The following is a 13,163-nucleotide window of genomic DNA, read 5'->3' on the forward strand; positions in this document are numbered from 1 at the left end:
TGTAACTACATATGTGCACTTTATTATCTACCTGGGTGACACGTGTCCCTATAATTATTGTTTATATTTATAAAGTGGGGTTATAGTCCATGCATATAGTTATGTCATAATTGACGTTGCTTGTTAGGTGCGTTGATAGTATTGGTTGTATGTGTTTATAACTACACTAACGAATAACTTATTTGATCGTATACATATTCAATAAATTATACATTAAAAACGGTTTGAGTTACTTTATTGTTAAAATGAATCACTTAAAGTGATTGTGAACATCTAACCAAGCATTACATACACAAGTATGCATAACTTGTTTGATCATGAACATTAAAACAATTTAAACATGTTTGCATTTTTAGTTAACTCATCATTCAAATGGATCACTTCAAATGGGTGGCATTGACTAACAAAGCATTACAAACAACAATTCAACAAGCAAGATTCAATATTGTTACCTTGTATATATATAGTGTTACGATGGACTTTTTATGTCATTTTTTAAAATATATTTGACCATATGTAATTTTTATTTATGATAAATAAAATTATATGTGATTTGAATATGAATAAGGTTACAAGGGAATAAAATAATAATGTTGTTTAAATATTGATTGGTTAAGGAATATATAGCCAAATCACATTGTGCTCATATGACATGTAGTAACTATTTCATATATGAGATTATGAAATCGAGCTTCTAGCGTTTGGAATATATGCTTATATAATCAAATGTAATATTTTTTTTTTAATATTTAAGTATTGTTATATAAATAAATAAATAAATAAATAAATAAATAAATAAATAAATAAATAAATAAATATATAAATAAATAAATAAATATATATATATATATATATATATATATATATATATAATATATTAAATTGTTCCATATAACTTAAAATAGAGTAAATACCCAAAATAGTCAATCGACTATAGCTAAATTCACAAATTGGTCTTCGACTTTAAATTTCAATCAATTAAGTCATTAACTTTGTAATTTTAACACGATCTGGTCATCCACCTATTTGACCGTTTGTTGACCGTGGTCTTTTAGGATATATATGTAATTTAACGATTCTGCGTCATCGCCGGCGGCTGCGCCGTCATCGACGATCTCCAGAAGAACCTGTAGCTCTCGTCGGAGCACATGGAGGCTTCCAGGAGTCCAGGATGACGTTGCACCGTTTCGAAAACACGTCGTATTCTTCGCTCTGGTACGAACTCAACTACATTGAATCCAAATGGAGGATGAAGAAAGGCGGCCGGATTTGGTAAATTGCTTTCGGCAGTGGATTCAAATGTAACAGTGCGGTCTGAAAATGCAATCGGAACCTTAAAAAACCGACGATGGACCATGAAATTACATATATATCCTCAAAAGTCACAGTCAACAAACGATCAAATAGATGGATGATAAAATCGTGTTAAAATTTCAAAGGTAAGGACTTAATTGGTTGAATTTGAAAATTAAAGACCAATTTATAAATTTAGCTATAGTCGAGAGACCATTTTAGATATTTACTCATTAAAATATAACCCTTAACTAAATAAAATAAAATAATATTATATTTCACAATCCAAATCAAACACATAAGTTAATTTTACATTCCTAAAATTTCACATTACCTTTTGAAGATAATCAAGGATTAAGAATCACTATTCCCTTTACAAACTCAATAGTGAATTTTATAAAAATTATACTCCGTATTACGTAACTATATATACCTTCTAGTTTGTTTCCGAGCCCGGCGTTTTGGCGGGGCGTACTAAAGCCACTACGCACCACACCACTGGCCGGCTCGCCTGAACGCCGAGTCTCATATGTAATTCTGTCTGAAGCGCACAAGCATCCCTCTGAGTTATTCAGGTACGCTCTTTGCCGACTCTACTGATGTTCTAGGTTAATTTGCAGAATTTTATTCATATGTTTTTTTTTTTTTTTTGTTAGCTGTTCTTTTTAATATCAAAATATATAACTAAGAATTCCTTTGAACACCAAATCTAGAATGTTATTGACGATTTAGAGTGTTCCCTTGAACACAAAATCTAGAGTGTTATTGAAGATAGAATTTCTGGATTCTTTTCAATGCATAATTATTATTATACGGTTATCATTGTTCTCATCATTATTGTTAAGGTGCCCAGTAAACTAAACGTTATATTTGAACACAAAAAGTAGAGATTTCGTGGCTTAGGTAAATTGCTGAAATAATTTTGTTTTGCCCCCTAAAATTCCAGGTTTTCAGATGTCACATTCACAGGATTTCAAACGGTTCAAGTACAGTGGCAATTCCAGTTCTCAAGAACCACCAAAGTCACTTTGGACCTTTGGTACAGTTGAGGCTATGGATATACGGTATCTTTTTTCATCAGAGCCCATTCCCTCTGGACAGGGCAAAAAGAGGTGCTTTGTTTATTATAATTGTCTCCCTCAATTCTTCATTCAAGTGGTTTGTGATGTGTGGTTAGGATTTGAGGTTGGTTTCCCAGGTTCCTTCCGGCATCTTGTTTGGCCAGAAAAAATTCCTCTTCCTACTGTGCTAGTAGACGTGCAACCCCTTCCTGTGGCTGCTTTGAGAAATCCTGCGTATGAAGCCTTATATCAAGAATTCAAATATTTCAACCCAGTCCAAACTAAAGTCTTTAATGTCTTATACAATTCTGATGACAATGTATTGGTTGCAGCGCCAGCGGGTAGTGGGAAGACCATATGCTCAGAATTTTCAATTTTGAGGGATCATCAGAAAGGATTGTCAGACAGTGTCATGCGTGCAGTGTATATAGCTCCAAGAGAGGGTCTTGCTAAGGAGCGTTATAGTGATTGGAAGAAGAAGTTTGGTGAGGGCCTAGGGGTTAGAGTTGTTGAACTCACTGGGGAGACAGCTACTGACCTGAAACTTCTTGAGGAGGGACAAGTTGTTATTAGCACACCTGAGAAATGGGATGCTTTATCCCGTCGCTGGAAACAGTGGAAACATGTTCAGCAAGTCAGTCTTTTCATTGTTGATGAGCTCCACCTGATTGGTGATCAGGGTGGTCATGTATTGGAAGTGATTGTTGCCAGGATGAGATGTATTTCAAGTCAACTTGAGAAGAAGATCCGTATTGTTGCTTTATCAATTCCTGTGGTGAATGCCATGGATTTGGGAGAATGGATTGGGGCTACCTCTAATGGACTTTTCAACTTTCCCATTGGTCCCAAGCATGTGCCCCTTGGAAAACACATCCAGGGTGATGATATTCCCATTTCAGAGGCTATGCTAGATTTGGAAAAGCACATTTATACTGCAATTGGACAGCATGTAAGCAGTGGGAAAACTGCTATTGTTTATGTTCCTTCAAGAGAGCATGTACGAGTGGCTGCTTTTCGTTTGAAAACTTATTTGAGGTTGGATAGTCGAGAGAGATCACAACGTGCAAATCCGGTGGAGCCTTTCGTTGAAAGCATCATTGAGGAAAGCTTCATTGAGGAACGCACGTTGGAAGAAACATTGAATTATGGGGTATGTTACTTGCATGAGGGCTTGGCTAAGACTGATCAAGACATAGTGAAGATGCTGTTCAAAAATGGATGGGCACGAGTATGTGTCATTAGCAGTTCAATGTGTTGTGGACTACGATTTTCTGCAAACCTGGTGGTGGTCTCATCGGAGATGATGGGTCCATCCAGGGAAAATGGTGTCAATTTCTGCCCTGCACCACAAAAAGATTACTGGAAGAACTTCTTGTTTGAAGCATTCCCTGTTGAAAGTCAGTTGCAACACTATGTCCATGATCATTTGAATGCTGAGGTGGTTTCTGAATATATCCTAGGCAAACTGGATGGTGGATTGGATGAATTTTATTACCTTATGAGCAAGAGTTTCATGTACAGAAGGCTCACTCAGAATCCAAATTACTACAAGTTGCAGGGTGTTGTTGATGATAAAAGCTTGTTGGAGCACCTTTCAGTGATTGTGGATAAAACATTGAATGATCTGGTAGCCCGCAGATGTGTTAATTCTGATTATGACTTCTTACTTTCACCAAATAATCTTGGGGTGATAGCATCAAAATACTTTAATTTATTATACAACTGTAGACCGATTTAGTAGTTCTTTGACACCCACAACAAAGCTCAAGGATTTACTGGAAATTCTGACAGCAGCTTCAGAGTACCAAGAGCTTCCTATTCGGCCAGGCGAAGAGGAGTTGATAAGAAGTCTGGTTAATGACCATCGCTACTCTTTTGACAATCCAAAGTACTCAGATCCATGCGTGAAGGCTAATGCTCTACTGCAGGCCCACTTCTGTAGGCAGGTGGTGGGTGAAGAAAATCTGGCTGCTGACCAACAGCTGGTGATTCTTTATGCTGATAGGCTTCTTAGGGCCATGGTTGATGTTATTTCTAGTAACGGTTGGCTCAACCTTGCACTCCTCGCTATGGAAGTAAGCCAAATGGTGACCCAAGCCATGTGGGAATGCGATTCAATGCTACTCCAGCTCCCGCATCTCACTAAAGAGCTAGCCAAGAAGTGCCAGGAGAATCCTGGCAAGAGAATTGAGACAGTTTCTGATTTGTTGGAAATGGAAGATGGCGAGAGGCGTGAGCTGTTGCAAATGCCGGACACTCAGCTGCTGGACATTGCACGATGTAGCGGCCGCTTTCCCAACATAGACGTGTCATACGAAGTGGTAGACAGCGAGAATGTGAGGGCTAGTGGGGAAGACATCAGTTTGGAGGTAACGGTTGGGAGAACAGAGGTGGCACCAGTTTTGGCACCTAGGTATCCTGTGAAAAAAGATGAAGGGTGGTGGGTTGTGGTTGGTGATCCCAAAAGCGACAAGCTGCTTGCCATCGAAATGGTGATGAGCATCCAAAGGAAGTCGACGGTCATGCTTCGCTTTGCTGCTCCTGCAGAAGCTGGGAAAAAGACGTATACACTTCATTTCAAGTGTAATTCTTATGTGGGCTTTGACAAGGACTATGTCTTTACTGTTGATGCTAAAGAGGTGTGAGAAATGAGAAAGAATTAGAACATTGTGTTTATATATATTGAAGAAATGGCACTAAGACTGTCCTAGATGTTATAAACAGGTGATGTATCATAACATTGATAAATAACTTAAAAATCACTTTTTATTATTAAAACTCTAAAATCTGTGTAGCTTTATTTTATTTTATTTTCTAGTCTAGTCTAGAAATAAAAATATAATAAGTTTCAATCAAAGTTATTCCTAATTTATGTTTATGTTTTTAGTGCTAATCGTTTTGTACATTGTGTTTTTAAGATTGTATTATTTATTTTTTAGACAAAAATACCGCTACTGCTAAAACTTCTGTTATCTTTTTTATTATTGTTACCATGCCATCTATGATCTATCCACCTTATATTTTCTTATATTATTTAATGATAATAATATTTATAGACATTATATATTGGATTAATATAATAAATAAATTTGATTTAATATAGATTTTAATTAATAAAAACTTGTTAGTTATTTTTTTAAAATATAAATATTAATTTTACGCGTAGAAAATACTAGTTTATTTATTTATTTTTATAATAAGAGTGATGAGATTATAAGACAACATAATTGTTCCAATAACTTAAATAGTGGACTCAAAAAGTATTGAATTGTCGAATTTAGTATTAAGAGGATAGACTTGTGGTTGCATTTACTCATTTTGAGTTGAATTAGCTAGATAGACCGACCTATGCTTAACTAGCTGATAAGATAGCTCACCATAAAGACTCAGTGTAAATAGCATCTCCTAATTTCTAATTTCATAGTTTAACTCAAAATCTTTACCCGCAATATATTATGGACTAAAACTTTAATTGAATGGGAATCAACACAAATTCAATTTAGTTCTATATTTTCAAAACAAAATTTGTGTGGAAGGATAAAAGTAGGATTTTATGTAATATTTTCTATTATGGACCATCTCAAATTTATTGCTCCTCATTATAAATTTGGGTTTTCGGGTCAACTCGATTTTCACAAAGGAATGTTGGTGTAATATAGTTCGGAGTATTTGAAATCGAGAAGAAGAGAATTCGAAATCCCTAATTCTCGCATTTCTGTTCTCGCCTTCTTGACGGCCTACGACTCCGCTTCACATCGACGGCCTGGCGGTTTCCACGCAATATCTGACGCTGACGGTTTTCCACTCCATGTCCCCCGCATACCGACGGCTTGACGATTTCCACTATTCCAATATCTGACGCCGACAATTTACGGTTTTCCACTCCCTGTCCCCCACGCCATCCACCCGATGCCTCGCTCCTCGAACTTCACCTCAGCCTCGGTTCCTCTGACAGTAACTCTACTCAACTGCTCGTTTATTAATTGTTGTGTTATACTGTTATTGAGTGTTAGTGCTGCGTTGATTGCTTCAGTTTTAGGGTTTACAGTGTGTTGTTGAGTGTTGTATTGAGTCGCTTTATCGTGTGTTGTACTCATTTTGGCAATGCTTTAATTAAACAGTACTGTTAGGGCACTAGAGTTGCATTGCTTTAATTTTACATATTTCATACAAAATCATATGTTTGAAAAAATAATTTTGACTCTATTGCTTTATAGTGTACGGTTTACGATTTTCCACTCCATGTCCCCCACGCCATCTGGCCGACGCCTCGCTCTTTTGACCTCGCCTCAGCCTCAATCCTCCTCACGGTAACTCTACTCAAGAAGAAGAGAATTCGAATCCATAATTCACGCTACCGATCACACTCCCGATGGAATTCTTTCCCACGACAACCGTATTAATCGTCGCTTCAATTACCGCTACAATAATAGCATAAGTACTGATCGTAGTGTAGACCGAAAAGATTTGAATCGCTGCGATAATCCACGGTGCTCTTTGAACTATAGTTATATATCCACCGTCCCTCAGCTCTGTTTTAAAGCATGAGTTATTTTTTTCCACCATTATTATTGTTTTTTTTTTTTTTTTGTTCTTGTTAATTTCAATAAATTAGTATCAGAGCATTGTTGGTATCAGAGCACACATAATAGGTATTAGAGCATTGTTGGTATCAGAGTACAATTATTATCAGAGCATTATTGAGATAACTAGTTCAATTATGGACCATCCCAAATTTACTGCTCCTCATTATAAATTTGGGTTTTCGGGTCAACCCAATTTTAAGTAATATAGTACGGAGCAGCTGAAATCAGAGATAATTTGAAATATGAAATCCCTAATTTCAAATTCCCGCTTTTCTGTTCTCGCCTTCTCGCATCCTCCAGTTCTCCACGACCTACGACTCCATTCCACACCGACGGTCTGACGGTTTCCTAATTTATTTGTTTTTGTTCAGTAATGTGAATGCGATTATCCGGATTCCCTATCATTTGTTTAGAGTTTTTGAAGTTAAGGCTCATTTTGCTGCACGTATGTTGCTGGGGAAACTCCAAAATATTTTCAGATTTAGGGACGCCCATGAAATAAATTTCGTCCAGATTGACAATGTGATAATTGAAGTGGATGGTGAGTTTTTTACAGGTATTTATTTGACTTATATGTAATTTTTAAGAGATCAAGATTGAATTGAATCTGTATTGTAGGTATTTAAAAAAATATAATGCTTATTTCACAGTGTTTTTTGAACGAAAATGATCCAAAGCGGATGAAAATTTTCATAGCTAATCCACGAGATCCGATAGATCCCAGAACTGATCCAATTGCAGGAAGTCCGAATGCCAAATTAAATGCATGATTGTTTTTCAAAACTCTTAAGCTGTATTCAGTTTGGGAACAAGGCCTAATGAAGATATCAGTCAACTCTGAGTCCATCAAGTTTCAAACTGATGGGGTAGAATGTAAAGTAAGTAATTAACCTACTGTAACCTGCTAACTTTTCGTCAATTATATTCTTTGAGTTTTTAATAAAGTTTACTGATTTTGACACATTATTATGCGAACAAGTGTAGTTGAATATTTGAAACAATGAAGAAATTGACCTTCGCAATAGTCAGTTTTAAGACGAAAAAATAATTTAAAATTATACTTAAGTTTGTCGTTATACTAATAACATTGTAGAAAGAACAAGAAAACGAACAAGCATTTTCCACATGAATCAAATTAAAATTGTATCAGAGCATTGATGGTATCAGAGCCTTCTCGCCTTCTCCAATTCTCCATGACCTACGACTCCATTCCACACAGACGGCCTGACGATTTTCACGACTCCACACCACACTGACGGCCTGGCAGTTTCTTACCCTGCCGCCATCAATCCATTCTAGAATGAATCGTATTCTCACTAATTATAAAGATATCGGTGAATGTTTTGAAGCGTTGCCTAAGGTGAAATTTGTTTGTACTTCTGAATACATAGTGGTTGCTTTGCCATCGGCGCTGGCGCTGGAGGATTTCGCTATCAATGCTATGTATAATATGACATATGTGATTATTCGGATTCCCAACCATTTGTTTGGAGTTTTTGGAGTTAAGGCTCCTTTTGCTGCACATGTGTTGCTGGGGCAACTCCAAGATGTTTTCAGATTCAGGGGACGCCCATGAAATAAATTTCGTCCAGATTGACAATGTGATAATTGAAGTGGATGGTGAGTTTTTTGCATGTATTTATTTTACTTATATGTAAACTTTAAGAGATCAAGATTGAATTGAATCTGTATTGTAGGTATTTTAAAAAATATAATGCTTATTTCATAGTGTTTTTGGACGAAAACGATCAAAAGCGGATGAAAATTTTCATAGCTAATCCACGAAATCCGATAGATCCCAGGACTGTTCCAATTGCAGGAAGTCTGAATGCCAAATTAAATGCAGGGTTGTTTTTTAAGACTCGCTGCATTCAGTTTGGGGACATGGCTCAATGAAGATATCAATCAACTCTGAGTCAATCAAGTTTCAAATTGATGGAGTAGAATGTAATGTAAGTAATTAACCTACTGTAACATGCAAACTTTTCGTCAATTATATTCTTTGAGTTTTTAATAAAGTTTACTGATTTTGACACATTATTAAATGTGTAGTTTGATGCAGTTTGGCAAAAGGTGAAAACCAATTGCCTGATTGGTTAACTAGATATTGAGTTTGATTTCACATTTCTGAGGGGGTGCCACCAAGTTTTTAATTTGTTCGAAGACGTCTACCTCAATTTTTCAGGTAAACACAACTTGCAAATTTTTTGTTTCAAATCAGGACAAGTTATCTTGTTCTATGAATTTCATCAAACTGATATGGGGTAAATACTTACTTTGGTTCCTGATTACATTTTTGTTCAGTATTACTTTATTAAAAAAATAAAGAATATTTTCATCATGACTTAAGAGATTCCCTATTTACGTTTCATCTTGTTTGGCCGCAGTTGTTAAAGTTTTAATTACCATGCTTACAATTGTAGTTGAATATTTGAAACAATGGAGAAATTGACCTTCGCAATAGTCAGTTTTGAGACGAAAAAATAATTTAAAATTGTACTTAAGTTTGTCGTTATACTAATAACATTGTAGAAAGAACAAGAAAACGAACAAGCATTTTCCACATGAATCAAATTAAAATTGTATCAGAGCATTGTTGGTATCAGAGTCTTATCACCTTCTCCAGTTCTCCACGACTTACGACTCCATTCCACACCGACGGCCTGACGGTTTTCACGACTCCACTCCACACCGACGGCCTAACGGTTTCCTGCCCTGCCCGCCATCAGTCCATTCTAGAATGAATCGTACTCTCACTAATTGTAAAGATATCGGTGAATGTTTTGAAGCGTTGCCTAAGGTGAAATTTGTTCAATTTATATGAACTTCTGAATACATAGTGGTTACTTTGCCATCGGCGCTGGAGGATTTCGCCATCAATGCTATGTATAATATGCCAAATGCGATTATCCGGATTCTCAATCATTTGTTTGGAGTTTTTGGAGTTAAGGCTCTTTTTGTTGCTGGGGCAACTCCAGGATGTTTTCAGATTCAGGGGACGCCCATGAAATAAATTTTGTCCAAACAATGTGATAATTGAAGTGGATGGTGAGTTTTTTGCATGTATTTATTTTACTTATATATAATTTTTAAGAGATCAAGATTGAACTGAATCTGTATTGTAGGTATTTAAAAAAATATATATAATGCTTATTTCATAGTATTTTTGGACGAAAACGATCCAAAGCAGATAAAATTTTCATAGCTAATCCATGAGATTCGATAGATCCCAGGACTGATCCAATTGCCAAATTAAACGCATGATTGTTGCCAAATTTTATTTGCATTCAGTTTGAGGACAGGGCCCAATGAAGATATCGGTCAACTCTGAGTCCATCAAGTTTCAAACTGATGGAGTAATGTAACGTAAGTAATTAACCTAATGTGACCTGTTAACTTTTTGTCAATTATATTCTTTGAGTTTTTAATAAAGTTTAGTGGTTTAAATATGTAGTTTGATGCAGTTTGACAAAAGGTGAAAACGAATTGCCTGATTGGTTAACTCGATATTAAGTTTGATTTTACATTTTTGAGGGGGTGCCACCAAGTTTTTAATTTGTTTGAATTGCATGTAGTTGAATGTTTGAAACAATGAAGAAATTGACCGTCGCAATGGTCAGTTTTGAGACGAAAAAATAATTTAAAATTGTACCTAAATTTAACAAAATGTTTTTTTATGAATTGCCATTGATAAATACCATCCCATGTGAATGATGTATCCCTATTTGTATTATGTTTATTTATGGTATTTGTAGTATCTATAGGTGTTGAATCATAACCATCACTATGAATTAAAAAATAGTTTCACTCCCATTGATTAAGTACATTGTCTAATCACGTAAATTTTAGTTTTTTTTTTTTTTTGTTATTATTAACTTCAACAAATTCGTATCAACGCATTGTTGGTATCAGAGCACATAATTTTATTTATTTATTAAAATAACCAAGCTTTATTTATTAATAAATGAGAGGCTCATTTTGGGATTTGATTTACACCACCCGCGCGCGAGAAAGAGCCTTTATGTTATACAATTCGAGCACATAATTGATATCAGAGTACAATTGTTATCAGAGCATTATTGAGATAACCAGTTCAATTATGAAAATTTTAGGTATCAAAGTTTGATGGTATATCGAATTTCGAGTTATGACAATCTATGGTTAAAGATTTGTTGAAACATCTAGACCTTCTAAATTTTTTTAGGTGGAAAATCGACTAATCTAGAAGATGTTGATTGGGGAGAGCTGATGAAGCAGGAAGTTACAAACATGGTACAAGTCAATGACAGAACTCTGAAATTCCAATTGCTACATAACTCTGACAGTATAAAATTGACTCAGTCTTTGGTGGTTGCTACGTAACCGATCAATTATATACACCTAATCGACCGAAATCGAATATGTCGGTTTCGGTCCGCTATTTCGTTAATCGAAAAACCGATATTATTTACCCTCCACAATAAATAAAATGTAAAATTATAAATAGTAAATAAATGGACAGTGGACAATCAACACTGGAATTCAACAGACACTTCACAATTCACACTAAATAAAATTAAAGTCATGACATATTCCATTTCACAGTAAATAAAATTAAAGTAAGCATAAAAATCCAAAGTCATGACATTTCAAAATTCAAAGTTCATCAACTTTTAACAAAATTCACACCGGAGAGTGGACAATCAACAATGAAATTTCAGTAGACACTTCACTCTTCATTCATCTACAAGCACTTCAATCTTCATTCATAAACATACACTTCAATCTTGTATATACTTCAAAGTGAACAACTACTCAAATGGAAATTAGATTGCATTACATTTGAATGGCTTTGATTATTGAACCCTTGAGATGTGAGAGTTGGAACTTGAAGAAACGGAGCAAGTCCGCGACTTTCCGAGGGTGACTCGTGACTGGGTGAGTGAGAGCCGCAATAAGCCACAACTCATTAAGGACAACTGGACAGTGGATGGGAGAATTGAGGACTTAGGGTTCTACTTGACTGCTTGTCTGCTTCTGCCACTAGAGAGAAAAGGGTTGGAGGTTCAACTATTCAAGAATCTAGAGTGTTTTACATATACTAAATGTTTAATTGTTTAATACTATAATTGAATAATTGGGTTTGGGAGTTGGACACTTGGGCATTTGGAATTTTAGAAATCATTTGGGTCTTACGCAATCAGTACTCCAAGCCTCCAACAGTAAGTAGTCCAGTGAATAATATTTATTTATTTATATATAAACTATCGGTTATTTGGTGACCGATTTTTATAAAAGCTCATAACCGATAATTAACCGAATAACCGTATAACTGTATAACCGATTTTTTTTTTTTAACATGGTAATCGATAATCGAAATTTTCGGTCGATTCAGTTATCGGTTATCAATTTTTCGATAATTTTGCTCACCCATAAGCTTAAGTGCACAAGTGCTAGTGCACACACTTGAATCATCATTGAAGATTCAATACTAATTGTTTACGATGGGAATTCAATACTAATTCAGGGATTACATTCACTCTTATCAGTACTATACTAGTAAATGAAGACCCACTAGTGGATTTTCTATTAGAGATAAGAATTGCTCATAGGGGAGGGTTCTACTAGTGGATTTTCACCCTCACCTCCAGCCTCAATGATTTATTGATAAACTTCTTTGCTTCGTACATATAACTCATTAACTCTCCACCAATTTCATTTTGAAAATTGCAATGCGATTATCATCTAAAGATTGATGAGATTTGATCCATTCTTTTTCTAAATTTGAAATTTCAATTATCATAAATTCACAACTGTTAACGTATTTTTTTTTTGACAAATTCATTAATTTTTTATTATATCTTCACCACCAGCATTGATAGCTTCAGCACCATATTTGACGATTTCATCCATACCCTAGAGAGAGGAGAGAGCGACAGAGGGAGCTAGGGGTGGGGCGGTGTGTTTGGATTATGGAAATTAAAATATATATATATATATATATATATATATATATATATATATATATATATATATATATATATATATAGGCGGGTTCAGGTGCGGTAGTGTCTTACGGTGCGGTTATTTCTTACGGTGCGGCAACACCAATAGTTCACCAAATATGCACCATCAACTTTAGGAAATACACCACACAAAACAGAGTAAACAGAGCCCTGCATCACCAAACACACACCATTAGGTGTGAGTAAAAACACCATACACTGTTCGGAAATACACCATT

At 35.4% G+C, this 13,163-nt stretch overlaps 1 pseudogene; it reads left to right on the forward strand.

The window, feature by feature from the left end:
- Positions 1–1,871: 1,871 nt before the first annotated feature.
- On the forward strand, positions 1,872–12,180 carry LOC109149592 (annotated as a pseudogene).
- Positions 12,181–13,163: the final 983 nt, after the last annotated feature.

Source organism: Ipomoea nil, unplaced genomic scaffold (assembly GCF_001879475.1).
Source record: "Ipomoea nil cultivar Tokyo-kokei standard unplaced genomic scaffold, Asagao_1.1 scaffold2159, whole genome shotgun sequence".
NCBI classification, from domain to species: Eukaryota; Viridiplantae; Streptophyta; class Magnoliopsida; order Solanales; family Convolvulaceae; genus Ipomoea; species Ipomoea nil.